The 13,937-nt window shown below is 37.1% G+C and overlaps 1 non-coding gene across 1 annotated transcript; it reads right to left on the bottom strand.

The window, feature by feature from the left end:
- Nucleotides 1-4,471: 4,471 nt before the first annotated feature.
- LOC141699174 (small nucleolar RNA R71) lies at nt 4,472-4,578 on the bottom strand. The gene has a single exon (XR_012565656.1). It is a non-coding gene; the product is annotated as a small nucleolar RNA R71 (small nucleolar RNA).
- Between the last annotated feature and the right edge of the window lie 9,359 nt (nt 4,579-13,937).

The following is a 13,937-nucleotide window of genomic DNA, read 5'->3' as shown; positions in this document are numbered from 1 at the left end:
GTTTAACAAATCAACGTGTTTGAGATAAATGATGTTGTGGTTCCAGTAACGGAACAAACGATTTTGGGTCCCTGTAACGAGACAAATAATTTTATGGTTCTTGTAATGGAACTGAAGGTTTGAAAATGAAAATAGCATGCTAAAAGAATTGAACTCTGGTATTTATATACAACACACGACTGATATTGTTGTTTCTCGGAGCATGCTAGTTTTAATATCCAGTTATGAATGTTTACCTATTTTCTAATGAGTTATGAATTATGTTCCTATCACTGCTTTATTAAATCGTCTTTACTTGTTATTCATAAAGTGGTACTGTTGAGCAATTGATTGCTCACCCTTGCAGAATGTTTTATATATGTATTGCAGATGCCTAGGAGATTCTTGCGCGGTAATCAGGGCAGAGTTCTAGCTCCTTTCGTGTCAGGCTCCTCTGAGGTAGTTGTGCTCAGACCAGATGAGGACTGTTGAGTTGCTGCATTAAATTAGTAGTCAGGATTGTGTAAGGTAATTTGGGTTGTGTTAGTTGAGTAACCTATCATACTTAAACCTGGAAAAGGTCTTGGTAAAGGGGTCGTAGTTATGTATTATTAATGTGTTGGACTGAATTATGATTGTTATTATTATTGTTGGTGACGTCAACTCCTGACCCCGGGATTGAGGCCGTCACAGTAACGTTTAATTAGGGTTTTCTATGTATTTCACTGGATTTACTGACTGATTATGATTATATGAATAAAATGAAATAATAAAAGGGATATATATATATTAATGGAATATTGGTTCGTGTTGGATCGTATTGGATCAATAAATTAGTTGCTTAGTCGCTAAGTAACTGCAAAGACGATGCGTTTTGATACCCGTATTAGATAATTATCCAAACCGGGCTTCTTATAAAATACTTTATACGAACATAAAGTAATATTATCCCATCTTTTGAGAATACGGGTTTTGTTGCTTTATTGAAATGATTATCGCATCGAAAATTGTACGTCGGGACACGTACGGGTCAAACCGTAATCCGGATTGAAAAAGTTAAAACACGGAAAATGTTCAGAATATCCAGATTAGGTTAGGAAGGAGTTTTCGGAATAGTTTCGGGTTAAAAATGCAAAAACAGTTGAAGTTGGACGAATTTTGTAATTCTTCAGAAAATAATTATTAAATCTGTAAATTATTATTAAATCATATAGCGATCCAAAAATTACCAGAAAAATATCACAATTATCTATATTTTATTTTGGATATATTAAAATTAACATACCCATATCTTATCACATATAAACATGTAAATATAAATATCAATCATCAGATAATTCACCAAAATTTACATAATAATCATTTATTGAAAAAATATTTACACGCAATACCCGGATATTACGTATATATTCCTGCTAAGCTTAATAAAATTGAACATACTTAATGAAAGAATTAACTGATCTCATGATAATGATTGAAGAGAGCAGTACATTTTTTTAAAGGAAAACGTCACAGGCAGGGGAAACACAAATACTTGTAAAAGTCAAGGCTGTGGAAAAGCTAGATGGGGTGAAGACCTCATAGTCAACTTAAGTACTAGTTCAATAAACAAGTGCTGTAATTTTCTTTCATGAATTAAACACAGAAAAAATTGTATCAAAGGGAATGGTACCAGTGTAAACACACGATTGAAGAAGACTGTGGATTTCAGAAATCGAAATGACACTTCTTTCTGATATTTATGTCAGCATAGTTGATTGTTAGTTTATCGACAATCCTAGTTAGCATTTTACAGTTTTAGACTAAGAATGTTGAGATGTTGATCAGTAAAAGCAGATGGATTGAGCTGATGATATTAATAGGTTGCATATAGCATTAAGGTAAGATTTCAACAGTTAAAACTTACATTGCAAAGGGATCACTACTAAAGAACTCCTGAATCGTCTAAATATATGGAAAAGACTATTTACGATAACTCCCAATTATGCTTATCTTTGTTATTACACAATTAATTAATATCAAGTGTTAAGGAAACGGGTCAGACTTTGTTTAAGGTAAAAGAGGTCCGACCTTCAATTTGGCACGACCGAAATACCCGGGGACAACCAATATTGATTGATTAACAAACTAGAGGAACTGGAGCATAAAGGCAAGGAAAGTCATGAGGAGTTATATGTAAATGTACCTTATATCATTTGTTTCATTTGGCGTTGGACAGAAGGAAATGAGATAGTTGGCAGCACTGTCACATGTGAAAGTGCCGACCTTATCATCATAGACATAACTGCACGTCGTGGGACACACCTTTTTGAACACGTTAGCGTAGTTTGAAGCCTTACACTTATCAGGTGAACTGTAGTTGTCGGTGCATGTTGAGTGGCATTTATGACACTTTATAATGCTCTAATAAGCTTTGAATTGATGCATTTGTACTCAAGTTATTGGTATTTTACTGTGTTCTCTAGTGTTTTTGCATTTCAGGCATTATTCTAAGAATCAGGTGAATTAGCATTATTTTGGTGCTAATATGGTGTTAGGATGATGTCCAAAGAATAAAGCTCGGGAAGCCAACTCGATCGCAGCAGAAATTAAAGAAAATCGGAAGTTTTTCCAGAAGCACGACGCGCCCGCGCGGGTCTAGCGCGCGGCCGCGCCAATTTGTCAGAATGCCAGCGCGCCTGCGCTGTTGAAGCGTGCGGCCGCGCCGGGTCGGGATCACAGAATCCTGATTCTACTTGATTTACAATTGAAGGACTTCTATCTTGCATGGGCTTCTATATATATTCAAATAAAGGACATTTTCAAGGGAGAGATGTACTAGAGCACAAGGAGAGCCGTAAGAAGGCCGTGTTAGCACGATTCAACCAAGACGAAGAAGATCTTGTTTTTACTTGTGAATCTTGGTTCTAAGTTGTAACTTGGATGCTAGTTTTCTTATTCGTGAACCTTACTCTTGTTTCGTACTTGGTTTTGTTATTTATTCAGTATAAAGACTGCGTTTATTATACTATTTTTTGATCGGAACCCACGTTGATGATGAGTCCGATTATGGCTAATTGTTATCGTGGGGTTCTAGCGGATTTACTTATGGATTTCTTTAGTTAAATTGTTTTGATGCCTTAGTGTGTGGTGATTGTATGATAACCTAGTACTGGTTATGCTTATTCGTCTTATGAGAGTCGTGAACTTATAAGATAGCGTGTTAATCTTTAAAGAAGCGACAATGAATTTAAAGATTTAGAACTTGCCATGCTAGCATAGGTTCATGTGTTAATGTTATGCATGATTCATAGGTAATTTTAACCATCTTACTTATCATGTGTAATCACGATAGATAACTTGTGCTTTAAACCTTTATATTGTCAAATTCTATAGACATATAGGGTCTCAATATAATTGGTTTCTATTCAGCTTCTATCTCTTTTACGGATGTCTGTTAGTATGTTATTCGTGCAACAAAAGTTGGCGTTTAGCAGTTTCTTGTTATTTGATTAGTGTCATCACCATTGCATGCTAAGGTTAAGAACAATAAGGCTATTGAATGAAGTATTTAATGAAGTTAGAATCCCATGTTTGTCTCATATAATATAAAACTCTCTTTACTCTCTTAATTATAATTATTAGTTTAATTTGTAGTTATAATCAACCTCAAATTGTTATCGTCTTAGCATTGGATAATAACCATATCATCGGTGCATAAGTGCATAAATTATATAGTTAACCAAATCCAGTCTCTGTGGGAACGAACTAGAAACAATTCTATATTACTTGCGAACGCGTATACTTGCGTGAGTTATTAGCGCGTGTTTAGCCCTAACAAGTTTTTGGCGCCGCTGCCGGGGACTGCAGTGTTAACTTTTAGTTTATGTGTTTGTCATCAGTGATTGTTAAAGTTCATTGACTCGAACATTGTTACTTACCTACTCTTTTTCTTGTCATATTTCAGGTAATCTAGCGATCGTTTATGCAAACACGTTCTCGAGTTCGTAGGAGAATTCTGGATAAAGACGAGGAATAAGTTGTAGAGGAGCGAATAGAAAATTTTGAGGATGAAGAGAAAGTATTAGAAGAAGAGAAAATCAAAGAACCACCTTTATAAGAGATGGGAGATCAAGCAGATAATACTAAGGCTTTGATGGACTATTCTAAGCCTAAGATCAATGATATTCAGTCAAGCATCATCAGACCAACCATCGAACCTAACACTTTTGAGATCAAGTCGAGCACGATTCAGATGATACAGAACTCAGTTCAGTTTGGGGGTTCTCCTATTGAAGACCCCAACATGCACATCAGGGATTTCATCAAAATCTGCGACACCTTCAAGTTCAATGATATGTCTGAAGATGCTATCAAGCTGCGACTATTCCCATTCTCTTTGAGGGATAAAGCGAAGTGTTGGTTACATTCTCTACCACCAGGGTCTATCACCAAATGGGAGGATCTTGCTCAAAAGTTTCTCAATAAATTCTTTCCTATGGCGAAGACTGCTGCAATCAGGAATGCTCTTACTCAGTTTGCTCAGCAAACTGGTGAATCTCTGTGTGAGGCTTGGGATCGATATAAGGAGATGCTAAGGAAGTGCCCACACCATGACTTGCCTGATTGGATGATTATCAACTATTACCATAATGGTTTAGGTGCACAATCTAGACCTATGCTCGATGCAGCATCTGGTGGAGCCTTATGGGCTAAAAGCTACGATGAAGCTTATGAGTTGATTGAGCTAATGGCAGCCAATGAATATCGGAATCCTACATAAAGAATGTTGCAAGGAAAGGTAGCAGGAATTCTGGAAGTGGATCAAGCTACAGCTATAGCTGATCAACTTCAAGCTTTGATGATGAAAGTGGACTCTTTGGCTAATTATGGAGTTAATCAGATCACTGGTGTTTGTGAGCTTTGTGCGGGGGCACATGAAACTGAGCAGTGTGCTATTTCTAGCGAATCAGCTCAATTTATGAGCAACTTTCAGAGATCACAACAACAAGCTCCAGCCACTTATCATCCGAATAACCGCAATCATCCTAACTTCAGCTGGAGCAACAATCAGAATGCGGTGCAACAATCTTATCAACCATATACAGTAAGACAGTATAACCCTCCTGGTTTTCAGCAACCGCAATATGCCCCGAAGCAACAACTTCAACTTCAGCAGTTACCTCAAGCTAATAAAAAATCTGAATTGGAGGAGTTGAGGCTCATGTGTAAGAGCCAAGTTGTTTCTATAAATACCTTGGAGAATCAGATTGGGCAAATTGCTAATACATTACTTAATCGTCAACCTGGCATACTTTCGAGCGATACTGAAGTGACATGCAAGAAGGAAGCTCATGAGCATGTTAAAGCAATCACATTGAGGTCTTGTAAGGTTGCGAATCCTCAACAAGCTAAGACTCCAGATTCTGAAGTGGAGGCTGAAGTGGAGGCTGATGAAGAAGAAGTGCAGAAGGAAGCCGAAGTGGAATCAAGGAAGACTATGTTGAGCACACTACTCCTGAGGGTAATACAGAGGAGAAACAGATATATCCTCCACCTCCTTTTCCTAAAAGGATGCAGAAGAAGAAACTGGATAAGCAGTTTGTGAAGTTTTTGGAGGTGTTCAAGAAACTTCACATCAACATACCTTTCACTGAAGCTCTTGAACAAATGCCTAGTTACGCAAAGTTCATGAAAGGTATTCTCTCTAGGAAGGTGAAGCTTGATGACTTAGAGACCGTTGCTCTCACGGAGGAATGCAGTGCTGTGCGACAACAGAAATTGCCTCCGAAACTTAAAGATCCTAGAAGCTTCACTATTCCTTGCACCATTGGAAAGTTGTCATTTGATAAGTGTCTATGTGACTTGGGAGCTAGCATCAATCTGATGCCATTGTCAATCTTCAAAAAGTTGGACTTTCCTAATCCAAAGCCTACATACATGACTTTACAGTTGGTAGATCGTTTTATTACATATCCGCGAGGTATTGTGGAGGATGTTTTGGTCAAGGTGGATAAACGCATTTTCCCTGCTGATTTTGTAATTCTTGATTTCGAGGAGGATAAGAAAATTCCCATAATCTTGGGAAGACCTTTCTTGGCTACTGGCCGAACCTTGATAGATGTGCAGAAAGGTGAGCTTACCATGCGAGTGATAGATCAGGATGTGACTTTTAATGTGTTCAATGCCATGAAATTCCCTACAGAAAATGAGGAGTGTTTTAAGGTGGAAATGGTCGATACTGTGGTTAATTCTGAACTCGATCGATTGCTAAGGTCTGATGCCTTAGAGAAAGCCTTGTTGGGGAATTTCCATATTGAAGATGACGAAGGTGATGAGGACTTGCAATATTTAAATGCTTCTCCCTGGAAGCGAAAGATGGATATGTCTTTTGAATCTCTTGGATTGGAGGAGTTGAAAAGTTCTCCGAAGCGCCTCAAGCCATCTATTGAGGAAGCTCCTACTCTTGAGCTTAAACCTTTACCTGAACATTTGAGGTATGCATTTTTAGGTGATGCATCTACTTTTCCTATTATTATTGCCTCTGACCTTTCAGGTACCGATGAGGAAAAGATTTTGAGAATTCTTAGAGAGTTCAAATCGGCAATTGGTTGGACTATAGCAGATATCAAGGGAATCAGCCCTTCTTATTGTATGCACAAAATTCTTCTAGAGGAAGGAATCAAGCCTACTATTGAGCAATAGAGAAGGCTAAATCCGATCATGAAAGAGGTTATGAAGAAGGAAATCCTCAAGTGGCTAGATGCAGGGATCATCTATCCTATTTATGACAGTTCATAGGTGAGCCCAGTTCAATGTGTGCCAAAGAAAGGTGGTATCACTGTGGTTGCAATTGAGAAGAATGAGCTTATTCCTACACGAAAAGTCACGGGGTGGAGAGTTTGCATGGATTATAGGAAGCTGAACAAGGCTACAAGGAAAGATCACTTCCCTTTTCCTTTCATTGATCAGATGCTTGATAAATTGGTTGGGCATGATTACTATTTTCTTCTGGATGGCTATTCAGGATATAATCAGATTTGTATTGCTCCAGAAGATCAAGAGAAGACTATATTCACATGTCCTTTCAACACTTTTGCTTTCCGAATAGTTTCTTTTGGGCTATGTGGAGCGCCAGCCACTTCTCTGATATGATTGAAAATAACATAGAAGTGTCCATGGACGATTTCTCGGTCTTTGGAACTTCTTATGACGAATGCTTGCACAATCTTGGGTTAGTGCTGAAAAGGTGCATTGAGACCCACTTGGTTCTCAATTGGGAGAAATGTCATTTTATGGTGCGCCAAGGCATCATTCTTGGTCACAAGGTTTCTAGTAAGGGTCTAGAGGTGGACAAAGCCAAGGTGGGGGTGATCGAAAATCTCCCTCCACCCACATATATTAAGGGAATTCGTAATTTTCTTGGTCATGCGGGTTTCTATAGGCGTTTCATCAAGGACTTCTCGAAGATTTCGAAGCCGTTGTACAATTTTCTAGAGAAAGACATTCCTTTCAAGTTTGATGACGAGTGCCTTGCTGCTTTTAAAACATTGAAGAAGATTTTGATTACGGCACCTTGTTAGTAATATGTTGTGTACTTGATGATTAAATTGACAAAACACCTTAGTAGATTTGACTTAGTGTATTTGTAGCTCTCGACAGATGCTTTATTACTATCCCGACGGATGATCTTTATAGTCCCGACGGATGGTAACTGAACATTCATCGAGAGTGTGGCTTATGTAACAATAAGATTGTAGCACATTTCTACAAGCAACAATGTGTAGATCCTGTAGGAGTATATAAGTCATGTTTACTACTAGTTGATATACATAATAGGGTGACTAATTCTAAATATAATATGTCTTGTAATTCTGTATAAATGAAATGGAGTCAAGTAACATAAAAGGTTCCCGACGGATGGTTCACAAATGCTCCCGACAGATGGTCAACAAAAGCACCCGACGGATGATCAAAAATATCCCGACGGATGTTCCAATTCAAATAGTTATTGATAGTGACCACACAGTCACATGCATTGGGTGTTTGAAAATGGAATATGGCAGCCTAATTGTAGGTGTTAGAGAACAAAAAAGCATAACCATTTCCATGCAATTGTGAAGACAGTCAAAGATACTGGAAAGAGTAATGAAGCAACATGATTTTAGACTAGATAAACTTTGTTTTATTGTCTTGTCTTATTGTTATGTAACTTGGTGATATATATACCAAGTGTAGCAAGTAGAACAACTAACTAAGCAAGCTTATTTTCAGAGAAACATATCAAGCTATATTCTATAAGCATTTCTCTGTAGTTTTTTTGTTCAACTTGTAAAGCAGTTATGAGCTATTCAAAGCTTCACAAAGTTCTCATTTGATATATATATATGGTGGATACTTTTAAGTCCACTAGAAAGTTTTAAAAGCTTGTGTTTTTAGTACTGTCATATTTTATCAAGTTAGAACATTCTTAAATTTGGAAAAAGTAGCCAGAATTACATTCAACCCCCTTCTGTAATTCTTGTTGTATTGTTAGGGAATAACAATTGGTATCAAAGCAAGCTCTTGAAGAACAAGGAGTATAAAGATCACAACAAACAACAAGATGAACAAGAAGGATGCTGGAGTTAAAATTCCATTTCTAGACAAGGACAACTATCACCACTGGAAGGTGAAGATGCATCTACATCTTCTTTATCAAGATGAGGCTTATGTGCACTGCAGAGAAAGAGGTCCTCATGTACCTATGAGAGCTGCAACTGGCAATAAACCATCTATTCCAAAACCTAGGAATGAATGGTCAGATCTTGATATTGAGCAAGTCAGGAAAGATAAGAAGGCCATGAACATACTATTCAATGGTGTTGATGGTGATATGTTTGATAACATCATTAACTGTAAAAAAGCCAATGAGGTTTGGGACACAATACAGATTATTTGTGATGGTACTGAGCAAGTAAGGGAAACCAAGATACAGCTCCTAATTCAGCAATATGGGCACTTTCATTGTGAAGATAGTGAGTCACTCACTGATATTTTTAGTAGATTTCAGAAACTGCTGAATGTTCTAAAACTGCATGGAAGGGTCTATCAAATAAAAGACTCTAACCTCAAGTTCCTTAGATCTCTCCCAAAAGAGTGGAAGCCAATGACAGTCTTATTGAGAAATTCTCATGATTACAAGGAGTTCACCTTGGAGAGACTATATGGCATCCCGAAAACTTATGAGCTTGAAATAGAGCAAGATGAAAGGATGGAGAAAGGAAGGAAGAAAGGAGGGTCCATAGCACTGGTTGCTGAGTTAGAGAAGGAGAAAGAGATGAAGGTCGAAGCTGTTGAATCTATATCAAAGGTCTGTGAAAGCAAGGGTAAAAGGCTGGCAGCTGAAAATGAAGAATAGTTGAGTCAAGATGACATGGATGATATAGATGAGCATTTAGCATTTTATCCAGAGGATTTTCCAACCTATTGATTATAAGCAAAAATACTTTGAGCTGCTCAAACAAAAGGAAAGGGCTTTCATTACACAGGAGAATGACTGGGCTGCAGATAGATTGGATGAAGATGAAGAAACTAGCTATGTCAATCTAGCCCTAATGGCCAAGTCAGATGAAACATAGACAAGTTCATCAAGTAATCAGGTAATCACAACTAACCTAGCACATTTAACTAAAGATGAGTGCAATGATGCAATAAATGACATGTCTACTGAATTATACCATCTGCGTGATACACTCAAGTCCCTCACTAAGGAAAATGCTAAAATTAAAGAAAACAATTTGTTTTTAAGTGAGAGGAATAATGTGCTAGAGTCTCAATTTATTGAATTTGAAAAATTCAGGATTTAATGCAAGACTGCTAAATATGAACTAACTGAGTCCTTAAAGAAAGAGGAGATTTTAAGAAAGCAGCTTGAATGAGAATATGAAGTAATTAAAGCATGGAAAACATCTAGAGATGTTCATGCTCAGATTACTAAAGTTCAAGGTATGGAATCTTTTTGTGATGCATCCTGGAAAAAGAGTAAGGAGAAACTGGAATCCAGTCTGAAAGATGGTAACTTGACTGATGTTGAGTCGACGGATGATGAGGAATATCCGTCGGATGAGAAACATGATCATCCGTTGAGTCAAACAAAGTCAGTTAGCAAATCTCAGTTAATCAAGCTTAATGACAAGTATGGATCAGTTTCTAAGAACTTTGTTTTAGGAGAATCGAGTCAAGTTAGAAAAGAAAAGAGAGCTAATGTTGGTCATATGTCTATCAAGCAATTGAATGAAAGACTTAAAAAGATTGAGGTTAAAACAGAAGCAAAAAAGAAAAACAATAGAAATGGGAAGGTAGGGATTAAAAAGTATAACAGCTACACACCTAACAAATATGCTCCAAGAAAAATCTGTGTTAGTGTTAATCACTTGTCTGTTAATTGCAAGATTGCTATGCCTACTTCCATGACTGTACCTTCTTATTTTTCCAACATGAATGATATGTCTGTAATACCTGTGAATGCTATGTCTGCTCAGAATATGATGAATGCACAATTTGCTAATATGCCATTTGCACCTAATCCTTATCATGTTGCATTTAATATGCCACAAATGCCATTTAGCATGCCATACTGGAATAACATGTTTGCAAATAGCATGCCTTTTTATGTAAACCAAAATGTTCATGATAATTCTGTTTCAATGACTGGCTTCAAAGGTCCAACTCAAATGACTAAGGATGAAACTGAGATTTCTAAGTCAAATGAGATCAAACCTAAGAAACCAAAGAAAAGACTAACAAGGCAGGACCCAAGGAAACTTGGGTACCAAAATCAACTTGATTTGATTTTGATGTGTGTAGGGAAACAGAAAGAATTTTTAGTATCTGGATAGTGGTTGCTCAAGGCACATGACTGGAGATTCTACCCTGCTCACTAAGTTCAAGGAAAGAGCTGGCCTAAGTATTACATTTGGAGATGACAGCAAGGGTTATACTGTGGGATATGGCTTGATTTCAAAGGATAATGTCATCATTGAGGAGGTTGCCCTAGTGGACGGACTCAAACATAATCTGTTGAGTATCAGCCAGCTTTGTGATAAGGGCAACTCAGTCACCTTCAATTCTGAAGCCTGTGTTGTGACAAACAAGAAAAGCAACAAAGTGGTTCTTACTGGAGTAAGAAAAGGAAATGTGTATCTAGCTGACTTCAACTCAACAAATGCAGAATCTGTAACTTGCTTCCTCAGCAAAGCAAGTCAAGAAGAAAGTTGGCTTTGGCACAAGAAGCTGTCCCATCTAAACTTCAAGACCATGAATGAATTAGTCAAGAAAGAACTGGTTAGAGATATTCCTCAAGTGGAGTTTTCAAAGGATGGATTGTGTGATGCCTGCCAAAAAGGAAAGCAGATTAAAGCATCATTCAAAATGAAGCTTGAATCAACAATTGAAGAAACTTTGCAACTGTTACACATGGATTTATTTGGACCAATCAATGTATTGTTTATCTCAAGGAAAAGGTATTGCCTAGTAATTGATTTCTCAAAGTTTTCTTGGACATATTTTCTGAAACCCAAAGATGAAGCTAGTGAAATCATCATTAATCACATAAGGCAAGTTAACAATCATCCTAACTTCAAAGTTAGAAGAATCAGGAGTGACAATTGAACTGAATTCAAGAAATATGTGACGAGATCATTTTATGAAGAGAATGGGATCATACATGAGTTCTCTGCAGCTAGAATTCCACAACAAAATGGAGTGGTAGAAAGGAAGAACAGATCTCTTATTGAAGCTGCAAGGACAATGCTGGAAGAATCAAAGTTGCTAAAATACTTTTGGGCTGAAGCTGTGAATACTGCTTGCTACACTCAAAATATCTCTTTGATCAATCAAGCAAAATGCATGACACCCTACCAGTTGTTCAAGAATAGGAAACCAACTTTAAATTTCTTACATGTCTTTGGCTGCAAATGCTATATCTTAAAGAATCAAACTGATCAACATGAAAAGTTTGATTCTAAGGCAGATGAAGGAATTTATATTGGACAGCTGTTAGAAAAGCATTTAGAGTCTACAATCTAAGAACCAACATTGTAATGGAATCTGTACATGTTGTGTTTGATGATAAAAAGATTGAAGGACTGCAAGATGAAGATTTACATGAGTGCCTCAAATTTGATAATGTTGAAATGGTTAGTGATGATAGTGATGATGAAAGTGATCAAGAAACAGTGACTAAGGATAATGTGGAAAAATCTACTACTAATGAAGCACACAACTCAACATCTGTCGAGTTGCAAAATGCTTCATCGGTCAGTAGACAATCAGCTTCATCCGTCAAGATACAAAGTGCATCATCCATCGGAACAATGAGGGAAGCTGGAAGTCAAGACAGATCACTTAAAGAAAGAACTCCATTCTTAAGTCAAAGATCCATAAACTCAGGGGGAGTTTCTTTTAGTCAAAACTCAGTCACACATCAAGACAATAATGAGGCCTCTTCATCAAGAGCTAATCTACCACAACAGAGAAAATGGACAAGGGATCACTCTTATGAGCTCATTATTGGTGATACATCTTCTAGAGTTCAAACAAGGAAAGCAACTCAAGAAGAATGTCTGTATAGCAGCTTCCTATCTAAGGAGGAACCAAAAAAGGTAGAAGAAGCTCTATTGGATCCTGACTGGGTTTTAGCTATGCAGTAAGAGCTAAATCAATTTGAAAAAAAAAATGTATGGAAGCTGGTACCCAAGCCTAAAGGGAAGAATTCAATTGACACCAAGTGGGTATTTAGAAACAAGATGGATGAAAATGGCATAATCATCACGAACAAAGAAAGATTGGTTGCTAAGGGCTATTGTCAACAAGAAGGAATAGATTTTGATGAAACTTTTGCTCATGTGGCAAGACTTGAAGCCATCAGAATTTTCCTAGCCTATGCAGCCCATGCCAATTTCAAAGTCTATCAAATGGATGTGAAAAGTGCCTTTCTGAACGGAGATTTGGAGGAAGAATTCTATGTTAGTCAGCCTCCTGGTTTTGAGGATCAAAATTTTCCTGAACATGTATACTATCTTCTGAAAGCACTTTATGGATTGAAACAAGCACCTAGAGCCTGGTATGACACTTTATCAAAGTTTCTCTTAGAGAATCACTTCACTAGAGGTACAGTTGATAAAACTTTATTCTTTAGAAATGTTAATAGCTCTAGCATACTTGTTCAAATTTATGTAGATGATATTATATTTGGCTCTACAGATGAAAAACTTTGCAAAACATTTTCCAAATTAATGCAAAGTAAGTATGAAATGAGCCTGATGGGAGAACTAACTTACTTTCTTAGTTTACAAGTTAAGCAAGTTAGTGATGGAATATTCATTAGTCAAACGAAATACATTTATGATCTTTTAAAGAAGTTTGAACTAATGGATTGCACATCTGTAAAAACTCCCATGGCCACTGCAACTAAACTTGAATTAAACACTACTGAAAAGTCTGTGGATATTTTAAGTTATAGAGGCATGGTTGGCTCACTTCTGTACTTAACAGCTAGTAGGCCAGATATAATGTTTGCTACTTGTCTTTGTGCTAGATTTCAGGCTGATCCTAGAGAATCTCACTTAATAGCTATTAAGAGAATTTTCAGATATCTCAAGGGTACACCAAAACTTGGCATTTGGTACCCTAGAGATTCTGGTTATGATCTAACTGGTTATTCAGATGCAGATTATGCAGGTTGTAGAATTGATAGAAAAAATACAACATGAACCTGTCAATTTCTAGGAAATAAGCTAGTATCCTGGTTCAGTAAAAAGCAAAATTCAGTTTCTACTTCTACAACAAAAGCTGAATATATTGTTGCTGGCAGTTGCTATGCACAGATTTTATGGATGAAAACCAATTGCTAGACTATGGTCTGCAAGTGGAAAGAATTCCTATTTTCTGTGATAACACAAGTGCAATTGCCATTACTGAAAATCCATTACAATATT

Source organism: Apium graveolens, chromosome 11 (genome assembly GCF_009905375.1).
Source record: "Apium graveolens cultivar Ventura chromosome 11, ASM990537v1, whole genome shotgun sequence".
Classification (NCBI taxonomy): domain Eukaryota; kingdom Viridiplantae; phylum Streptophyta; class Magnoliopsida; order Apiales; family Apiaceae; genus Apium; species Apium graveolens.
Note: the sequence above shows the minus strand (reverse complement) of the source record. Positions and strands in the feature narration are given on the sequence as shown.